This window comes from Rhipicephalus microplus, chromosome X (assembly GCF_043290135.1).
Source record: "Rhipicephalus microplus isolate Deutch F79 chromosome X, USDA_Rmic, whole genome shotgun sequence".
Taxonomy (NCBI): Eukaryota; Metazoa; Arthropoda; class Arachnida; order Ixodida; family Ixodidae; genus Rhipicephalus; species Rhipicephalus microplus.
In genome coordinates this window covers 463,238,114-463,254,346 of record NC_134710.1, presented here as the reverse complement: position 1 = coordinate 463,254,346, position 16,233 = coordinate 463,238,114, and positions in this window count along the sequence as shown.

The window sequence follows — 16,233 nt, the reverse complement described above, 5'->3', positions numbered from 1 at the left end:
TGCAAAAAGGAGGTGGGTATTTCGACAGGACCACAGGCTTTTTTAGAATGAAGAGACGATAGACTCGTCAATACTCCTTCTCGACTCATAGTAATATCACCCATCCGTTCGTATAAGTGCTATATTACATCCTCTGTTTCAGTGTCACATGGCGTCTTGTATTACTGAAAACAAATGTTAAGACTATCTGCAACATCAACATTCTGCGTCATGAATTCATTTCCACATTTCAACTAGTCAATTTGATCGTATTTTGCAGACATATAAAGCCAGAACTTGCAAAGCGAATGTTTAATAAGAGACCTCAACTGTTGACATGAAAAAAGGATGCTTATATCCTAACAAGTATTTCCTCAATTCTTTTCATACAGCTCATACAGCTGCTATTTCGTCGCACCCATAGTTTCTTTTTCTCCACAGCCTTTTTACTTTTCGCTTTTTATGAATAATATCTCGTGTTGTCCACACACTGAGCTTTTTAGTCATTTTTACTATACTAGAAATAAATTTGTCAACACAATGTTCATTAATTACCTTAACACGTTGCCACAAATCATCAAATGTTTCGCGTTCAAATACGTGCTCAAAATGACTAAACGAATACACCAACATGTCAAGAATGGAAGTGTAATTTGCGTTCGCGTAATTCATTACTTCCACGATTTTATAGCCTTTAGGTCGTGAAAAACTCAGCGAAACAGTAACAGAGACCCATCTATGATTAGCAACTCCCTCGTCAACACACATAATAAGACCCGCCGTAGTGGTTTAGTTACTAAGGTACTCAGCTGCTGACCTGCAGGTCGTGCGATCGAATCCCGGCTGCGGCGGGTACATTTCCAATGGAGGCGGAAGTGTTGTAGGCCCGTGTGCTCAGATTTGGGTGAACATTGAAAAACCCCACGTGGTAGAAATTTCCGGCGCTCTCCACCATGACGTCTCTCATATGGTGATTTTGGGAGGTTAAACCCCACATACCAAACAATCAACACATATATTATCATTGCACATTTTGCTAGTGTTCCACATTTTGTGGAACACCAGGCCCGACACTGACCGAGATGAAGGTATTATCCTCGTATATTCGCACACTATTTGTGTCATGTTATGAACGAACGTAATTTTTACATCTTTTCAGTACTATCAATCTCGACTTCACCAAGAAAAAAGCGTCCCAGTTAAGACGGGGTAGATTAAAGTTTCCAGTAAAATTTAGCCTTGTGTTCCTATTTACATGGACACAAAGAAAGGTATTCAATTCATTAAGATAGTCTGATGCTGTTGCGGGTGCCCTATACACAACACCAAGAAGGTACACAGTGTTCATAATGCTTATTCTACACCACACTGTTTCTGGTACACTGCTATGAACTTGCGAGGCCACCACAGAGTTTTATACTGTGATGGAACCCCCCCCCCCCCCTCTTGAGTTCTTATCAGATCTAAAGATTTTGTAGCATTCTGTCGCAAGGAAGTTATCAGGGACACAACTGTGTAGCCCCGTTTCAGTTATGGCCACCACATGAGGACTTCGCATAGCAAATTATTCAAGTTCAGTAACTTTATTAACGATGCTTTGGGCATTCATTAAAAGAAGCCAAAGCTATGTCTGTGGGGAAGAAAACGGCGTTCCTAGCGCGTTCGATGACATACTCTCGTTTCTTGTACTGCTGCTCCTGCATCGGCAGCCTCAAGAGCATTTCTCTGTTTCTGTTTATCTGCACAATTTCGATACAGGTATAGTTCTCCTCGCGTGGCGTCGCAGCTGTATATGCCACCGTTTATTTTAATATGATCATGCACAAATACGACCCGTGCACTATTAGCCCAATCTGAAGCTGCACTTTTCCATAGCTTGCACTTTATTTCAGCCGTGTCTCGGGCATAGCCGTGGCTAATGGTTGTATTGGTCCGTTTCAGTTTTTTTTTCGAAGTTTTTAAGGACATTTCCTTTTTCGCGGTAATCATAGGATTTAATATTTATTGGCCTAGCTTTCCCAGATTATCCAGTATCAAGTGAATGGATTCTTTCAATCGTTTGGCTTTCTATACCAAGGGTATCTTTAAAGATCGTATCAACCACAACTTTCTTCAAATCCAACAGCTGAAGCTCCCTTGATTTCGGGAACACCAAAACAAAAAAAAATTATTGCGTCGACTGTTGTTTTCATCTGCAAGTTCAGCAGCTTGTTCCTTCAGGATATGCTCTAGGCTCCTGCATCTAATTTCCTGTATTACCGTAAGATGGCCGCACAATTTTTTAGTTCTATATTTCAATTCACTGATTTCTTCCTTTAGCATCTCCACGTAATGGTCCCGGGCCACTTGGTCATGTAAAAAAGCATGTAGCATTTGAGTATTAGTAGTTCGAGGGTGTCGCTCTACATCGCCCGACAGCAGGATCGAAATGGTTAAACAGCAGTGACAAAGAATAACGAAACATCTGCCGGGGCATGACACTAGTAACAAAAATTGATAATCACTTCTATAACAAATAAACATTTAAATTAACCAACCTGAAAAGGTGCAAGCAAAGTCTTAGGCATGTTGTTTGTCGGATGCGTGCCATGCCCTTGATAATATTGTCATTTTAGATGTTGTCATACAGTGAGCTTTTACTGTGACGTAAACTGTTATTTGACTGTGGTGTCCCGTTAAGCACTAGCTCCAGACATTGGTCTTCCTTTGAAATGCTGCTTGGTTATTTAGGAAAAGATACAACTCAACATCACTTTTTTCTTCCTTTGCTCTCTCTTTCTTGAAAGCGTAATTCCTCCCTTAAAGAAAGGGCATTACTGGTGACAAAAAAAGTTCCATGCAAACCTTCCTCTGAAACGTCGTCTTGATGCAAGCAACCATGAATTCACACTGACTTGAACTGATAAATGTGTGACCCTGAAACGAAGAAGCTTGCAGACATCCTAAAGCATGCACTGCATAAACAAAAGACCAGCTAGTTAATAGACACTTCTTTAACTTTTTCTATTCAGACGGATTCGACAGAGAACAACCAAGTGCCACCTTTTCTATTGAAACCCAAAGAAAAACAACCAAAAACACAGTCAACTAGATTCCTTTGGTCGTGCTTTGAGTATTGCGCCTAATAAAGAAAAAGCTTAGACTACACAGGTAAAGCCTGAGAAATAGCTAGGCTGGTTTATTTTTGGAGCATAGCCTGGCTTTTCTAACTCCTGCTAAATATTTCTCTGGCCCACTTCGATCACCTGCACTAGTTGCAAAATTCTTGAACATATTGTGTTAAAATTTCTAATTAGCTAACATATTGTGTTGAAATTTCTAATTAGCTTAATTTAATCAAACAACATTCTGTATTCCAACCAGCATGGCTTTAGATCAGGACTATCTACAGTTACACAGCTCATCGAAACACTTAGTGACCTGTCTCTCGGTATAAATGAACGTATTCAAACTGATGAAATTTTCTTGACTTCTCGAAGGCATTCGACTGCATCTCGCACCCTAAACTACTACTTAAGCTTAATCACTTGTTAGGCGACGGCCCCATCTTCCAATGGATAACTAATTACTTAACTGATCGTCACCAATACGTACAGCATGGCATCCACACTTCTGACCTAGCTCCGGTGTTGTCAGGCGTCTCGCAGGGGTCTGTACTAGCTCCAGTTTTGTTCCTAATATATATAAATGACATAACTAACTACGCTGACGTTAAACTCAGACTCTTTGCAGACGACTGTATGCTCTACAATGAAATACGCCATTACGATGATCAGGTGAAGTTGAGTAATTCAATAAACAAAATAGCTCAGTGGTGCGCTGATTGGGAAATGACTATAAACATTGACAAAACTGTATTTATGTCCATTACCAACTAGGTGTCTAAGTTTGATTTTCAATGCCATTTTAATAATGTGCCACTACGAAGGGCTAACCAGTACGAATGCCTTGGTATCACAATTTCATCTGATCTAAGTTGGACAGAGCACGTGCTTCAAGTGTCCAAAAAGCGATGAGCTAATTATTTTTTATTAAACGGGCCCTGTCATTCGCCACACATAAAACGAAGCTTCTTGCTTACATCACATTTGTCCACCCGGTTTTAGAATATGCTAATATTGTGTGGTCCCCTCAAACTGTGAATAGTATCGCTATACTGGAAAGGGTTCAGCGGAAAGCAGTGCGCTTTATTTTCAACAGATACGGGCGCAACGACTCACCTACTGGTCTACAATATTTTGCTGGTCTAGCCACCCTTGACAGTCGTGCAAAGGTTTTCCGGCTCAAATTTCGTTATCTACTTTTACACAGATTATTCCGCATAAACCCAGATATTAACTTGAGCTTTTGAGATACCAGATAGATGAGGCGAAGCCATGCATGGGGACTCGAAGAATACTCATTTAGTAATAATACGTTTTCCTATTCGATCATCCCGCGCGTAATTCGAGAATGGAACACACTGAATCCAGTCATTACACAGCAGCCAACATTAGAGCACATTATGAAACTAATTGAAGGCACTGTTTTATTCTAACCTAGTTAGCATGTACAGTGATCACCTGTTTTTCTTCACGCAGTCCTTCCTGTTTCTAATTGTCATACTAAAACACTTGCCTGCATATATTGATTGTTTAATACGATTCCTTGATAACAATACTCGATCTGTGTTTTCTTCTTTCTGTGCTTCGTTTCTTCTCGACTCCTGTTTTTGTTGGTGTACTAGTGGTGTACTTCGTACTTAGTTATCGTTCAAATTACTATGTATGATTGTTCTACGCCGTACTGCTGTGTTCAGTGATTATGTGTTCTTTATTATTCTGCTTTTTCTTGTTTCAAACGTCGATAGTTGTGACAGTGATGCTCACCCCTGTAATAATCCCCATGGGGGATCGACAGCATTCTGTAAATAAAAAAATAAATGAAAAAGTGAACTAGAACCACACTCAATTGCAAAGCATGCAAGAATGTCCAAACTCTAGCGTAAGAACTCATTTTCAAAGCTAGCTGAAGCACCCCTAGTACAAACGCACACCTTTCGTTGCTAGTGCTCGGCGTGGCAGCTGCGCAGAATGCCTTTATCAATGGGCATTGCTGGTATGCAAAAGCATGGAAGGTTTTTTCTAATACCTCACCTTTTACCTCAAATATTGAGATTCCCTTTTAAAAAGAAACCCACGAGTAGCGTAATCTAACCAGAACAGCAGGAATTGATTGTATCTAATGACATCTTAGCTGAAACAGCAAGAGTGAACCCGATAAGTTCAGCCACTTCGCACACAAAATAACTCATGCGTGCGTATGTGTAAAATTTTTTTTCCTGATTGAAATGCATTTATAGTTTGGGCATGGATACTGATAAGACTGAATCTGGCATCACATTCAGGCTGGTTAAGTATCCCATTCCACAATATTTATAAAGCCAATCGTGGCCACAGCTGTTTACTTTGCATTTAACCTTGTTGTCACAAAAAGTGCATACAATCAACGAACTTGCTTATCACCCCAATCACGGTTATACTTGTGAAAAAGCTAAGCATTTGATATATGTGATTTTTTACTTCAAATTGATGCATCAAAGTCTCTACTTGTAATGCTTGCAGGTCATTCAGTGGAAACACATTGAAGCGCTTCATCAGCTCCAGGAGGAGGAGAGCCTCAATGCTGCAAACAAACTTTCACAGGCTCACGTCGAGTACCACCGTCAGGTGAAGTGGCGCAGACGAAGACATCACATCTCAATGGATGAACATCATGCTCTTTCTGTCTTATCCCTGTTTGTCTCGTTTTTGATTTTGTGATGCATCATTCATGAACATGCATGATTTGTCCTCTTTTCAACAGATTATGAAAGTGAAACTTGCGGCCCAGCCATTCAGCGCGTCGGTGAGCAAAGCACTGGAGGTTGCATCTCAACTGTCTCTGCCTGTCTTTGAAGGGTGCCTCGGAACAGCGAAATTCATCGGCATGGTCGACAAGTAAGTACCATCCTGAACCACGCCCCGCCGCGGTGGTCTAGTGACTAAGGTACTCGGCTGCTGACCCGCAGGTCGCGTGTTCAGATCCCGGCTGCGGCGGCTGCATTTCCGATGGAGGCGGAAATGGTGTAGGCCCGTGTGCTCAGATTTGGGCGCACGTTAAAGAACCCCAGGTGGTCGAAATTTTCGAAGCCTTCCACTACGGCGTCTCTCATAATCATATGGTGGTTTTGGGACGTTAAACACCACATATCAATCAATCAGCCAGAACCACTTAGGTTCATTTCATTTTATTTTCACTACTCCAATATAGTACACATGCTTAATAGTTGTGTTGGCTTAAAAGCGGCGCAAGTAGCTTGACTGGACTCAATGACCAGAGCACACAATGCCATAACGGCAAACAGTCTGGCACAGTAATGAGTATGAAAAGTATCATCATCTAGATGTACAACCTAGATAATGAGCTGATGCTGTAGGTGTCAATAAATTTGTGACGCAATTAAAACTGCAACTACTGTCTGCAGGTGTGCGTACAATTCCAGCACATGCAAAAGCGTTTGAAGTTGCTTGGACACAATCTAATATTATTCAAAATTTCAAAGTCCGCAATAAATGAAGAGACGTATAATAAACTTCATATAATCCCCTGAATAGGTGATTTCACTGCTTCATAAGGGTGCTATCCTATGAAAACAATTATCCATATAAAATATGAGCACTGCCTTGAAGCTTTATTTTGAGGCTGAATGGACAAATCACCAAAAAGCTGAATATACAAACAATGCAACCTTCAAGTAGTTACAGCGCAACTAGGGGAGCAATAAAAAAGAACAGAAAAGAGTGCTGTCTTTCAAACAGCGCTATTCTGTGTTCTTCTTTATTGCTTTTGTTGTTACGCTGTTGCAACTTCTAGGTTGCACAGGTCGTATATTTGGTTATGTCTTGCCAAAATGCCCAAGTTTTCACGCGTCATAACCCACAGGCCATTTAACCAATCCCAAAATTCAGAAGCTTGCCAAGCATGCTTATGTACTCCTCAAGATGAAGCAAAGTTTTAGGTTTAGCTCAATTAATTGTCCATAGGGCACATCCTACTGAATTTGAAATCATGAAACTATTCAACGTTGCTTCTACTTCACTTACAACGAAAATGAATGGCATTAGCACATGGCATGTTCCAATCTGGAAAATGTCGTCTAGGTTGTTTGGTCAAGCCGAGTGTTTATAGTTTTATATGTAACATATGCTATTTGATTTGTCCATAGTATACAAGCGTGCATCCACAGTTATTACACTAAACAGCATGTGAGTTGCTCTAAAACTCATCACAGAGGTCATTTTAGAAAGTAACAAATTATATCAGTAAAGCCGATATCAGCAAAGCAGATTCATTGCCACGCTGAATTTGACAGCAAATAATGTTGCATTACTTTTACTGCTACGTGCTCTTTTTCTTACTGAAGTGCTGTGTGTGTATTGCAACTGTTGTTTTTTCTACACTATATTAAGTACATTTTTCTCATATTTCCTCAATAGGTTAGCAGTGTTTAAATTCTGCTTCTGTTTCAGTAGTGCCACGTAGTCGGGTTTGCAGAAAAATGTTGTTACGGTTAGATTGAGTTTAACTATGTTTATTTACAGGAGAGATCAGGCGGCGATCGGCGATGATGGCGTACATAGGCCAAACCAAGTAACTTCCTCTTCCTCTACCTTTGTTCCCAAAACATGGCCCAGTTCATACCATATCATTTCCCGGTTCACAGGCGAAGCCCGCTGGGCGAACGGAATCATTGGCGTAGTGTGCGATGGAACTGCTTGAGACGAGCTACATGCGCCAACTGTGTTTGGCTTGACCGACGACCAGCTGACGTCAAGCGTGCCGCCACGTAAGTCAAGTCACTCAGGCGATTTACGATAACGAATGAACCGACGTAGTGCAGTAAAAGTTTTTGGCATTAGCCAAGTTTCCGCTGAGCGGTTCACAACCACACGAGGTTTCCTTTTTCGAATGAAACGGTGTGGTGGCGTTGATCATATGTCTCCTCGGAGCGATCTTGCGATGCCAGTGTGCAATTATGGGCACTTTGGTGGGCTTTTTCAGCTCGGCACAGCGTTTGAGCAACTGAATATTCCGTATGGAGCTCAAATGGAAGTATTGTGTCAAGGCAGCTGCGCGATGGTCGGGCGTAGAGTAGGTAGAACGGAGTGAAGTCCGTGGTTTCGTGCTTCTGTGTTTTCTTCTTTCTGTGCTTCGTTTCTTCTCGACTCCTGTTTTTTGTTGGTGTACCAATGGTGTACTTCGTACTTAGTTATCGTTCAAATTACTATGTATGATTGTTCTACGCCGTACTGCTGTGTTCAGTGATTATGTGTTCTTTATTATTCTGCTTTTTCTTGTTTCAAACGTCGATAGTTGTGACAGTGATGCTCACCCCTGTAATAATCCCTATGGGGGATCGACAGCATCCTGTAAATAAAAAAATAAATGAAAAAGTGAACTAGAACCACACTCAATTGCAAAGCATGCAAGAATGTCCAAACTCTAGCGTAAGAACTCATTTTCAAAGCTAGCTGAAGCACCCCTAGTACAAACGCACACCTTTCGTTGCTAGTGCTCGGCGTGGCAGCTGCGCAGAATGCCTTTATCAATGGGCATTGCTGGTATGAAACAGCATGGAAGGTTTTTTCAAATACCTCACCTTTTACCTCAAATATTGAGATTCCCTTTTAAAAAGAAACCCACGAGTAGTGTAATCTAACCAGAACAGCAGGAATTGATTGTATCTAATGACATCTTAACTGAAACAGCAAGAGTGAACCCGATAAGTTCAGCCACTTCGCCCACAAAATAACTCATGCGTGCGTATGTGTAAATTTTTTTTTCCTCAATGAAATGCATTTATAGTTTGGGCATGGATACTGATAAGACTGAATCTGGCATCACATTCAGGCTGGTTAAGTATCCCATTCCACAATATTTATAAAGCCAATCGTGGCCACAGCTGTTTACTTTGCATTTAACCTTGTTGTCACAAAAAGTGCATACAATCAACGAACTTGCTTATCACCCCAATCACGGTTATACTTGTGAAAAAGCTAAGCATTTGATATATGTGATTTTTTACTTCAAATTGATGCATTAAAGTCTCTACTTGTAATGCATGCAGGTCATTCAGTGGAAACACATTGAAGCGCTTCATCAGCTCCAGGAGGAGGAGAGCCTCAATGCTGCAAACAAACTTTCACAGGCTCACGTCGAGTACCACCGTCAGGTGCAGTGGCGCAGACGAAGACATCACATCTCAATGGATGAACATCATGCTCTTTCTGTCTTATCCCTGTTTGTCTCGTTTTTGATTTTGTGATGCATCATTCATGAACATGCATGATTTGTCCTCTTTTCAACAGATTATGAAAGTGAAACTTGCGGCCCAGCCATTCAGCGCGTCGGTGAGCAAAGCACTGGAGGTTGCATCTCAACTGTCTCTGCCTGTCTTTGAAGGGTGCCTCGGAACAGCGAAATTCATCGGCATGGTCGACAAGTAAGTACCATCCTGAACCACGCCCCGCCGCGGTGGTCTAGTGACTAAGGTACTCGGCTGCTGACCCGCAGGTCGCGTGTTCAGATCCCGGCTACGGCGGCTGAATTTCCGATGGAGGCGGAAATGGTGTAGGCCCATGTGCTCAGATTTGGGCGCACGTTAAAGAAACCTAGGTGGTCGAAATTTCCGAAGCCCTCCACTACGGCGTCTCTCATAATCATATGGTGGTTTTGGGACGTTAAACACCACATATCAATCAATCAGCCTGAACCACTTAGGTTCATTTCATTTTATTTTCACTACTCCAATATAGTACACATGCTTAATAGTTGTGTTGGGTTAAAAGCGGCGCAAGTAGCTTGACTGGACTCAATGACCAGAGGACACAATGCCATAACGGCAAACAGTCTGGCACAGTAATCAGTATGAAAAGTATCATCATCTAGATGTACAACCTAGATAATGAGCTGATGCTGTAGGTGTCAATAAATTTGTGACGCAATTAAAACTGCAACTACTGTCTGCAGGTGTGCGTACAATTCCAGCACATGCAAAAGCGTTTGAAGTTGCTTAGACGCAATCTTATATTATTCAAAATTTCAAAGCCCGCAATGAATGAAGAGACGTATAATAAACTTCATATAATCCCCTGAATAGGTGATTTCACTGCTTCATAAGGGTGCTATCCTATGAAAACAATTATCCATATAAAATATGAGCACTGCCTTGAAGCTTTATTTTGAGGCTGAATGGACAAATCACCAAAAAGCTGAATATACAAACAATGCAACCTTCAAGTAGTTACAGCGCAACTAGGGGAGCAATAAAAAAGAACAGAAAAGAGTGCTGTCTTTCAAACAGCGCTATTCTGTGTTCTTCTTTATTGCTTTTGTTGTTACGCTGTTGCAACTTCTAGGTTGCACAGTTCGTATATTTGGTTATGTCTTGCCAAAATGCCCAAGTTTTCACGCGTCATAACCCACAGGCCATTTAACCAATCCCAAAATTCAGAAGCTTGCCGAGCATGCTTATGTACTCCTCAAGATGAAGCAAAGTTTTAGGTTTAGCTCAATTAATTGTCCATAGGGCACATCCTACCGAATTTGAAATCATGAAACTATTCAACGTTGCTTCTACTTCATTTCAAACGAAAATGAATGGCATTAGCACATGGCATGTTCCAATCTGGAAAATGTCGTCTAGGTTGTTTGGTGAAGCCGAATGTTTATAATTGTATATGTAACATATGCTATTTGATTTGTCCAAATCACTATTAGCTTTCAACATAGCATTTAGTATACAAGTGTGCATCCACAGTTATTACACTAAACAGCATGTGAGCTGCTCTAAAAACTCATCACAGAGGTCATTTTAGAAAGTAACAAATTATATCAGTACAGCAGCAATCAGCAAAGCAGATTCATGGCCACGCTGAATTTGACAGCAAATAATGTTGCATTACTTTTACTGCTACGTGCTCTTTTTCTTACTGAAGTGCTGTGTGTGTATTGCAACTGTTGTTTTTTCTACACTATATTAAGTCCATTTTTCTCATATTTCCTCAATAGGTTAGCAGTGTTTAAATTCTGCTTCTGTTTCAGTAGTGCCACGTGGTCGGGTTTGCAGAAAAATATTGTTACGGTTAGATTGAGTTTAACTATGTTTATTTACAGGAGAGATCAGGCGGCGATCGGCGATGATGGCGAACATAGGCCAAACCAAGTAACTTCCTCTTCCTCTACCTTTGTTCCCAAAACATGGCCCGGTTCATACCATATCATTTCCCGGTTCACAGGCGAAGCCCGCTGGGCGAGCTGAATCATTGGCGTAGTGTGCGATGGAACTGCTTGAGACGAGCTACATGCGCCAACTGTGTTTGGCTTGACCGACGACCAGCTGACGTCAAGCGTGCCGCCACGTAAGTCAAGTCACTCAGCCACGTTTCCACGTTTAGCCACGTTTCCGCTGAGCGGTTCACAACCACACGTTTCCGCCACGTTTAGCCACGTTTCCGCTGAGCGGTTCACTACCACACGAGGTTTCCTTTTTCGAATGAAACGGTGTGGTGGCGTTGATCATATGTCTCCTCGGAGCGATCTTGCGATGCCAGTGTGCAATTAGGGGCAATTTGGTGGGCTTCTTCAGCTCGGCACAGCGTTTGAGCAACTGAATATTCCGTATGGAGCTCGAATGGAAGTATTGTGTCAAGGCAGCTGCGCGATGGTCGAGCGTAGATTAGGTAGAACGGAATGAAGTCCGTGGTTTCGTGCTTCGCTGTATTATAAGCGTAGGTGATGAATGGCAAAATGTCATCCCATTTCCTGTGATTTGAGGATACATACATAACCAGCATATTAGTAGGCGTGCGGTTTTTGCGTTCCACAAGGTCATTTGTCTGGGGATGATATGGCGTTGAATGGCGAAACTGCGAAGTGCAGAGACGAAGGAAGCCATTCCTCTACAGTATCGGCGACGAACTGGTGACAGCGATCACTGATGATGACACGAGGTGGACCATGGCGAAGAACGATGGATCGTAACAGAAAAGAGGCGACGGAATCCGCTGTTGAAGATGGTATCGCAGCAGTTTCCGCATATCTGGTAAGGTGATCGACGCAGACTATGATCCAGCGGTTCTTGTTGCAAGACCGCGGAAATGGTCCTAGCAGGTCGTTACCAACTTGTTCGAAAGGTGTGGGCGGCGTTATAGCATGAAGGAGGCCATGCGGACTGCTTGTAGGACGTTTGTGGCGCTGGTATTTGTCGCAACTGGAGACGTATTGCTTTGCACATTGTCGAATTTCAGGCCAGTAGAAGCGCTCTTGAGTTCGATGCAAAGATCGGATGAATCCAAGATGGGCAGACGTCGGGTCATCATGCATGAAATGGAGGCCGTCGTACCGCAAGCTTTGGGGAACCACTAGCAAATACCGTGCACCATTTGCCGAGAGATTCACTTTGTACAACAGTCCATCGCGAAGACAAAAGCGACCACTGCCCTTGGGGCTTCTGACAGTGGCGAATGAAGAGTCTAAAGTCAAGTCATTGCGTTGCTGCCGCTGGAACGTGGTGACATCAGGGAACGCGCGTGAAACATTTGCAAAGCAGACGTCGAACGTGTCTGTATTGTCTTCAGTCGTAGACAATGGAAGGCCAGAAAGATAATCGGCGTCATGTCCACTTTTGTATGCAACATTAAAGTCAAATTCCTGGAGGCGTAGAGCTCAGCGTGCAAGGCATCCAGAAGGGTCTCGGAGAGTAAGGAGCCAGCATAGGGAATGATGGTCTATTAGAATCGTGAAAGGACGCCCATACAGGTAACAACGAAGCTTCTGAAAGCAAATACGGCTGCCAAGCATTCTTAATCGGTCAAACTGTAATTTTTTTCAGCCTTGCTGAGGGAACGACTTGCATAGGCAACGACATGTGATCTGTCATTATGACGCTGAACAAGAACGCCTCCGATGCCATTACCAATTGCGTCGCTGTGAACTTCCGTAGGAGCAGATGGGTCAAAAAGACGGATAATTAACTCTGATGTCAGCAGGAATTTGAGTTGACAGAACGCAGCGTCACATTCAGATGTCCATTCGAATGCACTGTCTTTTCGCAAGAGGCTGGTCAATGGGTACACGATGTCCGCAAATTTAGGCACAAAGCGTCGAAAATAAGAACATAACCCGAGAAAGCTGCGAAGTTCTTTTACAAACGTAAATGGCTTAAAGGCGCTGACCGCTTCAATTTCCCGGGGGTCAGGCCTGACCCCATCTTTGTCTACCAAATGGCCAAGGATCAAGGCCTGCTGTTCACCAAACCGACACTTCTTGGAGTTCAAGACCAAGCCAGTCTTTCCCACACAGTCCAGAACCAGGCCCAAACGAACGTTATGTTCTTCGAATGTGCGGCCAAAAATGACAACGTCGTCCAGATAGATAGATAGTGAAGAATCGAGTCCATAAATCTTTCAAAAGTTGTGGGGGCATTGCGTAACCCAAATGGCATCACATTGAGCTGTTATAGTCCATCCGGTGTCACAAATGCCGTTTTCTCTTTGTCAGCACGGTTTATGGGGATCTGCCAATATCATGATCGCAGATCGAGTGAAGAAAAGTATGAAGCAGAATTTAGACAGTCAATGGTGTCGTCGATCCGAGGGAGCGCATATACATCCTTTTTAGTCAAAGCATTCAATCGTCTGTAATCAACACAAAACTTCCAGGAACCGTCTTTCTTGCGAACCAATATTACAGGTGCTGCCCACGGGCTGCACGACTCTTCAATAACGCCCTTCGGCAAGATGTCCTGAACTTGTTCAGCTATAACTTTCCGCTTGGATGACGACACCCTGTAAGGCTTTTGCCAAACCGGATGAGCAAAGTCTGTGTCGACGACATGCTGAGGTCGAGAGCATGGTAAAGACAGTCGCTTACCCTTTTCGCCGAAGTCGAACACTAACCCATGTCGTTGTAATTGTTGGACCAATTGTTGTTGTTCATGTGACCATAGCGTCTTGCTAACCATGCTCAAAATGTGGGACTCAGAGAAGGTACTCCGTTTAGAGGTGCCCACGCGTTTCTCACTTTCCTCGTTGTTAATGGCAACAATAGAACTTTCCGTGACAACATGGAACAGTGCGAGCTTCACTCCTCGAGGAAGGATAATCGGCGCGGACGAAGAATTAAGTGCTTAAGTGCCCACAAAAACGCGCAGCCACTAGTAGTTGAAATAATCGAATGAGGCACTATTACATCTTTCTTTGCACACTGAACCATGAGAGGTTGAACGATGGCATCAAAGACAGATACTGCAGCTATTGGAGTAGATACGGCTACTTAACTCATAGACCAAGGTGGTTATGTCAGCTCTTTGGAAACAATCAGTAAGTCTTCCGGAGGCAGCTGCTGCTCAACTAAGGTGGGAAGGGCATCACCACCGCTAACAGAAACTTCACCCGTACCGCAGTCGACGAAAGCGCCACGCTCTTGGAGGAAGTCAATGCCGAGAATAACATAATGTGTGCACTGTTTCAGAATCAGGAACTAAGTTGGGAACGTTTTTCCCGCCAACAACACGTTGACGGCACATACTCCTATGGGTTGAAGTAGGTCCCCGCCCACGCCACGAAATCTACCAAAATCCTGATAGGAAAACATAACTTTGCGGCCTAAGCTATCTTGAAATGAATTGCTCAGGACAGAAACTGTGGCACCACTATCAACTAAAGCCGTTGCACACAATCCGTTTATTGACACACATATCCTGTTGTTGTCCATCGTAACTGGCGGAGACATATGAGGTGAATCCTCTTGTGCGACCTCACCTCCATGGGCCGCAACGGCTAGTTTCCCGGTGGTGGTGGTGGCGACCGCCTCCGTAGAGGTGAAGGAGAGTGATGCGTTCGGCCAGGCGGAGGTGTCAAGCTACGGTCAGAAGCGAGGGAGGTTCCACGCCGGCTCTCTTGTCGCAGGGGGCTATCGGGATACGTGGACCACCGAGGATTGTCACAATAATTGTCGCCACCGCGAGGAAGCCTTGACAGTGGCTCGTATCTCGATGTCATCTCTCTCGGCCGACGGCAGAACGGAGCTATGTGTCCTGGAGCACCACAGCTGTAGCACACATAAAGTTGACGATATGCATTTTAGAAAACATCACGATGGCGTGGTGACATAGGTGCGTATTCGTTCGGGTTCTGATAGTCGGCGGCCAGCTGTCGAGGGTAACTGAAGCGGCGCTGGTGCCTGGTGTCTTGGTAGTGACTGCGCTGCGGCCTCGGTGGTGTGCCAGAAACGTAGTCATACTCCTCGATGCCTGCTGCAGCAATGGAAACAGGATGCTGATGCTGGTCTGGAACCGGCAAGGGTGTAGCTTCGCAAGGCGTCACGCGAGTGTATCGACTGAGTTCTTCACGCACGATCTCGCGTATTGTAGACGCAAGATCAGAAGGTGCGTAGTTGTCAACGCTCACTACCGTGGTGACATTAGGTAATCGACCATATTTAGGAGCGATGCGCCTCATCTTCAGCGTCTCAAACGTGCGACAGTGCCGTATGACATCGGCTACTGTACCAATGCTGTCTTTGCCGATAAAAAAGTGATAAACATCCTCTGCGATGCCCTTCAACAGGTATCCGGCTTTGTCCTCCTCGGACATGCAAGAGTTTGCGGTCTTGCATAGTTTCAGGATCACCTCGATGTACATCGTGCACGTTTCGCCTGAAACCTGGGCTCTTTGCAGCAGCGTTTGTTGGGCTTGCTTCTTCTTTGCCACGGTGTCCCCGAAACACTCCTTGATTTTGGACACGAAGCGTTCCCATGTTGCCAGGGCATCCTCCTGGTTCTCATACCATGTGAGCACCGTGTCTCTCAAGAAGAACACGACGTTAGTCAACTGAGTTGCCGCGTCCCAAGAGTAGTAGTTGCTCACCCACTTGTAATGTTTGATCCACTCATCCACGTCCTCGCCAGATTTGCCCCTGAAAGGACGGGGCTCTATCAGATGCTGACGCTGCCAAAGACCAGCCGCGGCTGAGGTCGGTAGTAAACGTGTCACTGGAACTGGTGGTGCAGTGCCGTCAGCTGCGGGGTTCAGGGTTTCGTCTTCACCGTGAAACATCTCGACCACAAGCGGTAATGGGGGTAGTCCAGCAATGCGGCGGCTTCGGCGTAGCTCAGATTGTTGCAGAACCGTGTTGCTTAATTAGGTACCTAGCACCTTTCCCATAAAACTG